We start from the raw sequence: 14,167 nt of genomic DNA on the forward strand, positions 1-14,167 counted from the left end.
ATTCCATCTGCAGCTTCACCTCCCACTGAGATAGTCTGCTCAGTTCCATTTGGAGCAAAGCACATTGGTGTCTTGGTTTACATCGGCTACAGTACTCAATTCAGTGCCAACTGGAAAGACAAACTGGATCTAAAGAACATTATACATCACAGGAGTGGTCGCACTTAGAGTGTTGCATCTAATTCTGGGAGATGCAGTTTTGAATTTTTGTCAAAGCTTTGCAAAAGGTGCAGAGGGCATTTAGGAGAATGATACCAGGAATGGAAACATTCAGCTGTAAGGAGAGAAAAGAGAAACTATAACCATTATTCTCAGACCTGAAAATATTGTAAATATTGAACAAATCCCTTTTTAATTTTATTTGTTGTACAATTGTAAAATTATAAGCCATAAGTTAAGCATGGAAGAAGTATGCAGCTGATGTGTAAACTGTACATTTGTTGGTGATTCTATCAACTGCAATAAGGATTTTTTTTTCTTTTGTGAGAGTTGAAGGAAACAAGGGAATATGAGCAGTTATGTAAAACACTGGAGGTCTACAGGAAGAAGAACAGATGGGAATGATCTGTGTGAGGGAAATAAAGGTAAACAATGGCTGAACTAACATGAGCTGCTAAATGGGTAGAACCCATAGACACCAGTGGCAGAGGCATTTTTTACAACTGGAGCCAAGGAAATCAAATGGACTTCTTTAAAAGACCAATGATTGAATGGCCTTTGTCTGAGGATTGAGAGATAAAGCTAAACACATTGAAGAAAGATTCACATGGGTTTAAGAACTGTCTGAAAAGACAGGAAAAAAGCAGAGCAGACTGAAGACAACACTACCTGAGAAGCTCCAGAGACCAAGGCCACTGACTACCCATCAATTATTGTTGTATTTTATACTTCATAAACTCTTGATCTCATTCAAAAAGTATTGGTTGCTGCTCATTTTGTCTTGTTCATGAACCAGCCTAATCTTACAAGGCTAAGGAGAGATTTGATAGATGTTTTCAAAATTAATAACAACAACAAAGTAAAGAGGAAGGAAGTTTCTTTCAGTTATAACTGATAAAGTAGATCAAAGATAATTGTCAAAAGAAGCTGAAGAGAACTGTTGGGGCATATTTTGTGAACTGTATGCATGGCTTGAAAGGGTGGTGGAAGCAGGTTCTACAGAAGCTTGCAAAAGAGAATTAAATACATTCTTAAAAAGTAAAAAAAAGAATGCAAGGGGATCTGAAGAGGGTACCTAATTGGATACACCATTTAAATAATGCACAACTGCCTCCCCCTGTGTTGCCATATTCAATATTAATATTATGATTCATATTCATCTCTACTGTATACATCATTGACAAGATGTACAGTGTCAATCTAATTCATAGCTTTGAATTTTGTCCTTCAAACTTACACTAACAGCAATAAATCTCTCAGATTTAGGAACGCTGATTGTGTTGATAATAACTTTGATCAGCAGCTTTTGCATTAAGCAACGGGATATTTTATGCCTTGAATCTGCTCACTCGAACCTGTAAACCCAGTTCAATTTCTCTGTTCCTGCCTTCCCTCCCACCAGTTCTTTCTTTCTTCCTCTAACCAACACATTCTTAAAGAGAGAGTCAAATCTGATCACTTGTTCTTAACGTAAGCTTGGTGGTATTCTGCATTCTACACTTTTACAATTTACCTTTCCTTCAGAAGTAACACAAAAGGAAAATAAGCAGATGTTGTGGGTGATTTTTCAGTATCAACTCAAGGTGAAAAATAAATTTAAACTAGCATGAATGTAAACAATAATTCATACAAAAGAAACACCATGTGTCACTTTTCTTTGAAGTGGACGTATATATGCTATTTCTTTAATCAATTTTTTATCATCTAAGTAAATGACCTCAAATTGCTATAGAATTTGTGAACATGTATAACTGCACAACATGTTAAGCATTCTGGCAAACTGGACTAGAAAAGTTCATATTAAATATAAATTGTTTCAAGTTGAGAGATTTAATATAATTCCTACACTTTATTAGTTCAAGTATCTGTATTACCTGTCAGCCTGAGCATAATAACAACGTACAATTGCTTCTCTTCTCTCCCCACACAGAAATCTTAAACCTTTCAAGCCACATGACTTATTTTGGAGACAGAAGAAATGTGGTGAGGGAATACTTATTATTTTCCTCAACTAACTTTTGTTTCAAATGGTGTTTTTGTTCTGTTTTGTTCTGATTCAGTGTAGGCTGATGTTCAGGAAGTAGATTAGGACATCTTCTATTGTACTCCTGAGCGTTGTGGAGGTTGGTTGACTTTGTCATTAAAGTCTGGGATTTTACACGATATGTTGCATGATTTATATTGTGGCTTCTATTTTTCTCACTTTGCATTGATTATCAGATATATTCTGTTATGCAATGAAAGCAAAGCACCAGATGCTTTTCTTCAAAACAGTTGGTATATATACACTTTCTTACTGGTAACATCTGTTTCTTTCCAATATATGTATTTGTCAATTGAGAAATTGAGAAATTGAGGAAGATATAATCACCTGGAATTTCATCCTTAGTCATTAGTGTTAAACATGCTACATAAAGTTATCAGTGTTTTATACTCTGAAGCCATAATGAAGTCAGTGGAATGAATTTCACAGGTAGAGTACAACAGGCTGGCACTACGATATAGGGCTGTTAGCATTACTGAGGGTGAACTTTATGGCAAATTCCTTTAATACCTCCACAATATCCCAAAACACTTCACAGCCACTGGAATTTGTACTGATGTCACTTTTGTAATGTATGAAATGTAGCACTCGGGACATGCCCTCTTCACGTTACTATCACCCAGGAGGAGGTACAGGAGCCTGAAGATCCACACTCAACGTTTCAGGAACAGCTTCTTTCCCTCCGCCATCAGATTTCTGAATGGTCCATGGACCCATGAACAGTACCTCGTTATTCCTCTTTTGCACTATTTATTTAGTTTTGTAACTTACAGTAATTTTTACATCTTTGTGTCTGGCATTGTACTGCTGCTGCAAAACAACAAATTTCATGACATATATCAGTGATAATAAACCTGATTCAGATTCTGAGCTAATGTGGACATCAATATAACTCTCCAGCAGGAAATATGTCACCTTATCTCTACAATGGTCAGAAGTACAATGAAACGACCACCACTCTAGCATAACCAAAACAGCATTCTGTTAGACGACCAGCTCCTCTGACGATCATAAACCCCTCAGAACTGTGAAGGAGGGTCAATGTAGATTTGGTGGTCAGGTTACTGGAATAGATTTGAACTCACCACCTTCTGCTTCATAGGCAAGAGGCGCTTCCTGAGGCATTGCTGAAACTCCAGACAAGCTCCATCTGAAGTTTATCAGCATAATAGAAAACTGTAAGAGGAATGGCACGATTAAATTGACCAAAGCTAAGCCTACCGCCACAGGGTTTCCGAGCAGTTTTTTCAAAGTATTAATGTACATAACCTTAAAAAGATTGTTTTTGCCTAAATTCAAGCAAATATTGGAAGACTCAGGAATTACTTTGGCACCAAAGATATCCTGTCACCATTGGGAGGATGCTCTGTGCCTAGCATCAGGAGTAACTTCTGGTGCTGACAACCAAAGAATCAAAATCTGAGGAAATCCACAGAAGAGAGATATCTGATTGTATGTACCCAGCTTCCACATCTCCCAAAAAAGCTGTTGAAGATTGGTCAGAAGGGTAAGCTATCCTTTACAAATTTAGCCTTAGGCTAAATTCAAAAATACATTATCTGCTTACTCATCTCATTATTCTTCGGATGCATAATCAGTTTTGCACATGTAAAATACTTGAGAACATGTAACAATTATGTGAAGCATAGACAAGGCAGATATTTCCCCAGTGTGGAAATGTCAAATACCAGAAGGCATAGCTTCAAATTGAGAGGGGGGACATTTAAAGGAGATTTACGAGGCAACTTTTTTATACAGAGTGGTAGGTGCCTGGAATGTGCTGCTGGAGGAGGTGGTGGAAGCCAACAATAGCAACGTTTAAGAGGCATTTAGACAGGCACATGAACAGGCAGAGAATGGAGGGATACAGACCATGTGCAGGCAGATGTGATGAGTTTGGATTGGGATTTGTAGTCGGCATCGAAATTGTGGGCGGAAGGGCCTGTTCATCTGCTGCTCTGTTCTACATTCTGCATTCTAATTCCTGCCTTTTAAAATGAGAACAGAAAACTGTGGGAACACTCAACAGGTCAAGCAGCATCTACAGAAAGAGAAACAGAGTTACTGTTTCAAGTCAAAGACCCTTTAATCTTTTAAAAACATTCATTGTGTTAGCAACACATGAAAATGTTTCTGAGATAAGGTTAATAAACCTCTGGAAGCCAAAATTCACTCCAGCCCAAGCAATAAGAGGGAAAACATATATAGAATGCCAAAAATTGCAAAGCCATGTCTTTTACAAGAGTGTTACATGTAGAAATTAAAGGAAAAGGCTTTCAGTTCATCTGATACACTCCATGTCAAAGTTTATGCTCCACGTACACCTTCCATCTCCAATTCATCAAAACTTGTTAACAGTCACCCTTTTGTATTTATTGGGCTTACCCTAGATGTGTTGAAGCTGTGTTTATTTTCCGAAAATAACATTCGCCATTTTGTAATAGAACCTACTTCAGATACAAAACAACAGTTGGGCAATGGCTATAATCATTTGTTTATTCACACATAAATCTCTGGTGTCCATATCAGTGATGATGCTTGCAGATGAGATTCATTGCTTACAGTTTATGATGCTGTTTGGCAGAACTTTAATTATATCTGAATTTGCAGATTCTAAATGAGCTGCCATATAAGGGGCCATTGATTTTCACCTCTCTGCAATCTCGTATTTCAGCATTAGACTGTAGCGCATATAAGAGAAGTCGTTGAGTTATTTCTAAATTTGCTATAACTATCAAATCAGCATCCAGGATATAAATGAAAACAAATGATGCAACATTTATAAAATATCATTGTTTCTTTTGCTGTGTAGTAAATGAATGACTCTAATGTACACCTTTAATTACTTTGCTGCTCTTGGAGGGGAAACTCAAATGCTTTCTTGTTTATAAATAGTGAATGGATCGATGATACTGTGCACCTCCAAGCCTGTGATGTCAATAAGGGAAATATTATAGGTTCATATGTGAGGCACTACACACAACTGACTTGAGTTGTGTCTTTGTGGTGAAATGAAGACCTCTTGCCTTTCTCCTTCCTAATGGTGTTTGGGAGATGATATTTAAATAGTCTAGGAGAATAACCACAGTGCATAGTAGGTAGAACCATTTGTTTCTTGAACCAATTGGCAAAACCCTCATCACTACAGTTTAGCAATACTATGACCACTTTGATCACTTTGCACGAAAATGGACTTTGTTTTTCTTGTTCTAAATGTGTTCTTTCCTGTAAAAATTGTGTATAATTTATGTTTAATTTGTTTTTCTTGTGAATGCTGCTTATATGATGCTTTGTTCCTGTGATGTTGCTGCAAGTAAGTTTTCATTACACCTGTGCATATATATACTTCTTCATATGACAATAAATTTGACTTTGACTTTAGTATCTAAGAGACTCTTTGATAGGCACATGAATGTGCAGAGAATAGAGGGATATGGACATTGTGCAGGCAGAATGGATTAGTATGGTTAGGCATTTATTTACTAGTTTAATTAGTGTGGCATGACATTGTGGGCTGAAAGGCCTGTTCCTGTGCTGTACTCTATGATCTAGGTTCTATGTTCGAGTATATACTGTGGTCACTGTATGCTGGTGGCAGAGAGAATGAATGTTCAGGTTGGTGGATGGGATACCAATTGAATGGGTTGCTGTGTCCTGGATGCAGTCAAGCTTCCTGCATATAGTTCGAGCGGCACACGTCCAGGCAAGTGGAGAGAATTCCATCACTTTATTGACTTGCGGCTTGTAAGTGGTGGAATGGATTTGGGGTGTAAGAAGTGAGTCATTTGTTGTAGAATATCCAATCCCTGACCTGCTGTTGTAGCCACAGTACTTGGTCAGTACAGTTGACTTTCTGATCAGTGGTGACCCACAGAATGTTGATAGTTGGGAAATCAGAGGTAGTAACCCTACCGACAATTACAGATAGATGGTTAGACTCTCTCTTGTTGAAGATGGTAGTTGCCTGATACTTATGTTTCATAAATTGTATTTGTCACTTATCTGCCCATGCTTGAATGTTGTCTAATTCTTGCATTATACTCTCATAGACTGCTTTATTTATTGGGAACTTTTCAATGGAATCCAATACAGAAACATTAGAGCAGGAGGAGATCATTCAGCCCTTTGAGCCTGCTTTACCATTCGACATGATCATGATTGATTATTCAAATTCAGTACTCAGTGCCTTCTTTCTCCCCATACTGTTTTAGTTCTTTAGCTTTTAGAACTGTATCTAGATTGAATAGATTTAGTGATTTGGCTTCAACTGTCTTCTGTGATAAAGAATCACTCTTTGGGTGAAGAAATTTCTCCACTACTCAGTCTTAATCGACTTGGCCCATAGTCTTCAGCTGTGGCCTTCAGTTTCTGAACTTCCAAACATTGGGAGCATCTCTCTGCATCAGGATTTTATGATGTCCCTGCCATTCTTCTGAACTCTAGTGAAGGTAGACTCAATCGTTCCTATCTCTCTACATTTATTAGTCCTATCATCCCAGAACTCAGTCTGCTGAGACTGTGCTGCACTTCAGCATTGCGAGAACATTCTCGCTCATATAGGGAGTTCAAACTTCCACACAATACTCAAGGTGTGGTTTCATCAAGGCCCTGAACAAATGCAGTAAGACATTCCTGCACCTGTATGCAATTCCTCTTGCTGTGAAGGCCAACATATCATTTACGTGCTACCTCTGCATGCTTACTTTCACCAAATGATGAACAAGGTCTTGTTGTACCTTCCCTTTTCCTAATCTATCACTGTTCTGGGAATAATCTACCTTCCTATTTTTGCCACTATATTATGCTGCATCTGACATTTGCCCATTCATTCTTTCTGCCCAAATCACACTGGAACACCTCTGCATCCCTGGTCCTGCCATGGTGTTATCCATCCAGTTTGTACTGATCCCACCTGCCCCAGAACATTGTGCAATTATCAGCAGACATCCCTACTTTTGACTTTACCAAGGAAAGAAGATTGTTTATGAAATAATTGAAGATGATTGGGTATAAAACACTGTTTGAGGAAGCCTTGCATTGATGTCATGGGACTGGGATGATTGAACTCTGACAATCAACAACCACATTCCATTCTGCAAGGAATGACTCCAACATTGGAGTCCATTGTCCTTGATTTCCATTGGGTTCAGTTTTACCAAGGCTTCTCGATGCCATATTCAGAAAAACGATGGGTTAATGTCAGAAGCATTCACTCTTACCTCACCTCTGGAATTCAGGTCTTTGGTCCATGCTTGGACCAGGGTAGTGATGACATCTGGCGCTGAGTCGTCCTGACAATATTTAAACTGAACACAGCAGAGCAGACTATTGTTGAGTAAACGCTTCTCGATAACATCATCAATAACACTTCCATCACTTTGCTGATGATTGAGAGTGAACTGATTGGGTGGTAGGATTGGGTTTGTCCAGATTTTTGTGAACAGGGTTTACCTGGGCCATTTTCCACATTGTCAGCTGGATGCCAGTGTTGTAACTGTTCTGGAACAGTTTGGTTTGAGGCATCACTGAAACTTCAAGACTATACCCTGGATCTCGTCTGATCCCATAGCTTTTGCTGTACCCAGTATTCTCACAACTTTCTTGGAGTGAAACATGATAACAACCATTTCCAGGTCACTGTGTATCATACTAGAACTTTAACTTCCTTCATGAGTCTAATTTACTTGTCTGATGAGACTTAGGTGCCAGATGCATATCAAAAGATATAATTCCCCACACAGCCCTCCTTTTGGAGCTTTGCAACAGGAATTAGCCCCTATTATCCTGGAAGCATCCATTATTGGCCACACCCATGAGAGCCTTTCATTGCACATTGCTGCTCTGGAACCCCATTAAGGCAAGTGCCATATTTACATTTACGTTGTTCAACTCAACCCGTCACTTCAACATTCCACCACTCTATGATTTTGCCCCCAACCTCTTATTTAATTCCTTGCATCTCAACCCTCTAATTTCCTGAAGTCCTTCATGGAAAGCTAGATCTCCATTTCCAGGGGCCTTATCTAATAACTGACCTGACCTGACTGAGCATCACTGAGCTCTACATCTCAAACTGTGTGGGGCTCCTCAATGTCGCACAGAAGTCTATTTTTTTCGCTGAAATTTTTGAAATGTGAGTTGAATCCAAAACCTTCTGACTAGCAAGAACACCACATTGAGTCACAGCTGACACATTTCTTGAGGTAACAGCTGCCTGCTGCTCCTGCAAGTGTTGCTAAGATCTATAGAATCATTGAAAAGCACTCAGAGCCTTTGTTTATCATCTCATACTAATGAAAGGCTCAGTAAGTAGTGCAATGTCGAAACAGGAGCAGGTATAGGCCAAATGGCCTTCTCAGCCGATTCCACCATTCAATAAGATCAAGACTGAAATTTTTACATCATCTAACAAAAAAACAAAAGATGGTGCCTTCAACTTTTTCAATTCAAAGGGAAGTCTTGATAGGCATAATGTTATTAACATTTAATTTAGAATTTTACATCTGCACATGATCTCAATTGCAAGTTTATAGATTTGATGAAGAAGTTAGCTCATTCATTCCAGTTATTTAACTATTAGTTTGTGGTAGGACAATAGGCCACAGACATTTTGCATTCCAGATCTAATATATGGAAACAGTGAATTCCTGCACCAAACAAAAATGTCTTGGATTCGTAAAATTAACATTGGCGGTAGACCAAAATTAGATATTTAATACTGGCAGTGCAATTTTGCATTCATTTATATTTTGATTTTCTCTGTTAAGGAAAATCAATGGAAATGGGCAACTTTGGAGAGAGAATTCTACTCCAAAGTGCATCTGAAGTGTTGCAAGTGATGGAACTTATAGAACACTGCAGCAGTTCAAAGGTTATTGCAAACAAAACATTGCAGACACACCAGAAGGGTAAAAATAAAACTGCACATGAAGTCAGGAAAGTCTTAAAGAAGAAAGTTGCCTGCAATGATCAAGCCTTCAAGATGTTCTGAGTTACAACGTGTGTCCACTTTGGCAGTGCTAAAGGCAAAAACCAAAGGCTTTCTGGTACCCAGGTAAATATTATCCAGGAAAATGATGTTCAAGCAGCCTTGAGAAAGATTGCAGTTCTTCCTTCCTTTATAGTTAGACTCGGGGCACTAATAGCATTCACTAATCCAACCATTCAGAAGAAGTCAACAGATATCTGTTGAGCTGCTTGGAATTGACTCAGAGGCCTTCAAAAAAGTACATTGTTACCTGGCCAATGCAGTGATGAATGCAACAGACAAGTGTGGCTCCTATCCCAAGAGGCTTCTTGAGAGGATTCAGATTCATAAGGTGTATTTGTCACTTTTATGTAGTCTTGAATGCACCCCTACAGAAAGGTGGCTGCTAGTCAGGTTTCAACTAGTCAGGTTGCATTTCTCTGCCTCCATCCAATAGAAATGATAACAGCTTTGTTAGGTGTATAAACAGGAAGGGTTAGATAAAGTAACCACACGTTTCTTGGAGGATGAAACTGAAGAATTAATAAGGATAAATAAAGAAACAGCAGAGATTCTAAATATTTCTTTGGATCAGCCTTCATGATAGAAAATATGAAAATGATAGATAACACAGGAACTATAGAGAGAGAGGAATTTTAAACAATAATTATCATTAGAGAAAAAACACTAGGAAAACTAATTGGTAATTGTTAATTAGTTTATTATTGTCACATGTACTGAGATACAGTAAAAAACTTTGTTTTGCATGCCATCCATAACAGATCATTTCAAACCATTTGTACATCGAGGCAGTGCAAAGGGAAAAGCAATAACAGAATGCAGAATATAGTGTTACGGTTACAGAGAAAGCACAATGTAGGTAGACAATAAGGTGCTAGGGCCACGATGAGGTAGATTGTGAGGTCAAGAGTTCAAGAGCAATGAATCTCTCTCTCTCTGCAAATAACATGACAGAAGACATTGCAGGAAATTACAACAGATATAGCATAATATAAATTATCATTATCTAATTGAACGTCACTATTCTGAAACTTACACAGTTTTAAATCTTACTGTAACTCTTGAGAGAGAGAGAGAGAGCATTCTGAGTGGTCACCATGGTGATTTCTGTCTAAAATAATTCAGAGTTAAAGAATAAGTAATATTTAAAGTTCAAGGGTAGCTTACAAGGGAAATACAAACAGAATTGACCACCTGTAGATGGAAAGATACCAAGGTTTAAAGCAGTGTAAGTTTCAGAATAGAGACCTCTGGTTTGATAGTGACAATTCATATTATGCTGTATCATATCTTTGGTAATTTCCTGCAACATCTTCTGTCATGTTATTTGCAGTGTTTGTATTTATATTATTTTATTTGGTCTTTGATAAGGTTGCAATAAATTGTTTCAGAGAAGCTAACTACAGAGACATAGTTTCAGAATAAGGGGTTGACCATTTAAGATGAAGATGAGGAGGAATTTCTTGTCTCAGGGTTTGTGACTCTTTGGAATTCTCTACCCTAGAGAGCAGAGTTACTGAATATATTCAAGGCAGATACTGAAGACATTTGAGCTACAAAGGAGTCAAGGGATATTAGGAGAGAGCAGGATAGTGGAGTCAAGGCCATGATTGGATCTGCCATGATTTTATTAAATGGTGGAGCAGACTCAAGGGCCCAATTGTCATAAGCTTCCTGCTGTTTCTAGTGTCTTTATATGCTTACAGAAATTGACTGAAGGAGAAATCCAGATGGTGTTTCCATTGTCCATGGGCTGAGGCCTTAGTACAAAAGAACTCATGGTTCACATAGCAACAAACAATCTGCCGGTGGAACTCAGTGGGTTGAGCTACATCTGTGGGTGGAAGGGAATTGTCTACATTTTGGGTTGAAATCCTGCATCAGTCCTGATTCCAGCATTTGTGGTCTCTTGTGTCTTCATGATTCACATATATAAATATGGACTGCAGAACAGCCACTTCATCAATGTTAGTTCCTGTTCTGGACACTATCTGAAGAGTTGCACATCAAATGATGTAACAGTTGGTGTCCCTTACACATTGATTGCACAGATTGGCTATTACCTGTTCATTTGCAAAATGCTTTGTCCAGTATAAGATATTATTCATGGATTCTAAGGTTCAGTTTATGAACAGCATCTCCAGTGTTCAGCCACAGATTGCATAATCTTTAACAGTGCTGTCTAATGACAAAATAAAAGGACCAACTTGTAAGGAACAATGTGACCCTTAAGCTCTGATTATAAATTTGAATGAATTGCTCATTTCAAAAGTAAACAAAGCTCTATTGAAAAGGTTCTGAAATTCATGGAATAATAAACTTTTGGTTTATTGCAGTTGTTCCTGCTTCCAATTTTCATCTGATGTCTCTTATATTTTAATATCATAGAATGAGTCCAATCAGGTTCCATTACTGCGTCCTTTGTCCCCAGACAGCTGCATAATTTTAAAGAGGCAGGTCACTAATGGAGAAGAATAGAAGAATAAATGCTGCATTGATATTTACAATCCACTACATAATACTGAACAAATCATCTGCAATGCAAAAAGTGTCCCTTCATTTTGTCAAGGTGTTCCCAAGCTCAGCTCTGAAAAATACTCCATGGGGATATTTCACTAAAAATATGAAGAGACAGTCCTGGAATCAAAACAAAAACGGTGCAGTGCATTAACTAACATGGAAAAGAATAATGCCTCTTTCTTTTTGAATCCTATAAATCTCCTTTTTATTGAAAAAAAACATTTGTACAAGCAAAAAGCTGAAAATTTTACAGCAGTTCACAAGCAAATAACTGAGGTACAAATGGCAAGATAAAAGAGCCCTTAAATGCAATTGTATGTCTTTCATCATTTTCAAACTGTTCAAATGTTTGTGGAATATGTTGATTTATTACATTCGGAGAGCTGCATAAATATTTTTTAGTTCTCAAATGCTAACTTGTGAGGAGTGAATCTTTAAAACTGCATTGCTCAGAAGCTCATATGGGAAATCAGATGGCCTTTTCCTGGAATTTTACATAGAGGAGATCATTCACAATGTCCTGATATGCACTGTCGAAAGGGCAAAGCTCACAATTCTTTAACAGCGAAACTGTAAGGCAAGATGGTGTTTATTGTGCATAAAATATAGCACTGCCAAATAAAATAAAAGACCATCTGAAGGTTGTGGGTGTCATAAGCAGCTTGAGCAACGGAATATAGATACATGTATTTGGTAGGCTGCGTCAGAAACGTAGGTGGCTAACAAGCTAGTTTTAAAATAGTTTTAAACCTATACTAATATCAACAATGCTTTGAGATCCAGTTAAGGCATTTCCCCAACCAGCTGTTAAATGACATAAAATATAAAATAAATACAAAACCATGAACAATTAGATACACCTAAATAAGTCAAAGAAATGTAAATCATCTGAAACTTGCTTCTTTTTCTCTCAGGTTCTTTCTCATTGAAGGGAATGGATTCACTGAAACAGTTCAGCAGAGAGATTTCCCCATGGAACTGCAGGAAGTATACACAGCACTGCAACAATCCATGAGGAATCCAACTTCAGAGAGCAGTCAGAATAACAGCAGTGATCACTTGAACAAGACTCCTGACAGTTGCAGCAGTAACTGTTCCATCTGGAACTGCCAGTTTTTCCAGAGAAATTTTGGGGTGTAGAAATTTAGGTGCAAATTTTAGGTAGTCTCACATTTGCTTATTCAGAGACAAGGGTCCTGGATTGAAATAAAGGAAACTATCCTGATAGGAGGCGAGTATTAGCTATGATAAACTGGGAACGTTACTTATGAGGTTGATGGTGGATTGTCAATGGCAAACATTGAAGGAATGCATGGGTGAACTACAACAATTCATTCCTGGCTGACACAAAAAAATAAACAGGAAAAGTGGCTCAACTATGGTCAACAGGAAAAATTAGGGCAAGTGCTAAATCTAAGGAGACATATAAATGGACCTGAAAGACCAGCAAACCTGAGGACTTGGAAGAACTTAGAATTCAGCAAAGGATGACCAAGCAATTAATTAAGAGGGGGAAATTAGATGATGAGAGTAAGCTTGCAGGAAACATAAAAACTGACTGTAAAATCTTTGTTGCAGGTATTCACCCTCAACAACAATAATTGATTGGTTAGGCACAGAGAGAATCGGTGTTAACTAACAAATAGTTTTATTGGTTCAATTAACAACAAGCATGCAATTTATACAAGACTAAATACTTGTGTGCACACCCACTAGGTTTCTCTGACCCTCCCTGAACAGACAAAGAATAGAAAAGGTAGTACCCAGGAATAGGAGTTTACACTGGCCAGGCATTCCTCTTGATCCTGACATAATCTCCATGTTTCTGATGTGGGATCATCCACTTCCATGATGGCTGGTCTCCAGAGATTTTGCTGCTTCTACACCCCAATCCTCCATTCTTCTCCTCTTTCTTATCAGATTGAACTGTTACACTTGAATTTCGTTGGCTCTGGCTCATCTGGCTAGCTTGTGTCAACTTCTCATTGGATCTGGCCCAAAACTACAAGCGGTATTACTTTACTGCTATTCCACTAGACTTGTGCTTCATGTCACTTTCTTTGTTCTCCTCGAGTCAGGCAAGTTCAAACCACCTTAGTGAGGTCAGCCAAACACTGGGCTCAGGTTACTTTATGTCACAGGCTGTTCTTTCCATAAATCTGCCATTTCTACCGAACCAAATGAAGAGTTCATAAACAGCTTCTTATTTGGAAATGATCTCAGATTTAGCAGATTATCAGTAGAGACCTCATTGTGTCCACTTTCAGTTGCTCTGACCAAGCCAGCCCCAAGCAAGAACCAGTTCACAAAACACTTTGCAAAATGGTGGCTGCAAGGACACTCACAAAATAGTAGCCTCCATCCCTTCGACCACATGGCAAGAATAAAGACATTTGGTTTGTCAACATCCACTGTCCTTGGCTCATTCCAGTTGACTGTTTTACAGATTTTAATTC

The sequence above is a fragment of the Pristis pectinata genome, chromosome 9 (assembly GCF_009764475.1).
Source record: "Pristis pectinata isolate sPriPec2 chromosome 9, sPriPec2.1.pri, whole genome shotgun sequence".
Lineage (NCBI taxonomy): Eukaryota > Metazoa > Chordata > Chondrichthyes > Rhinopristiformes > Pristidae > Pristis > Pristis pectinata.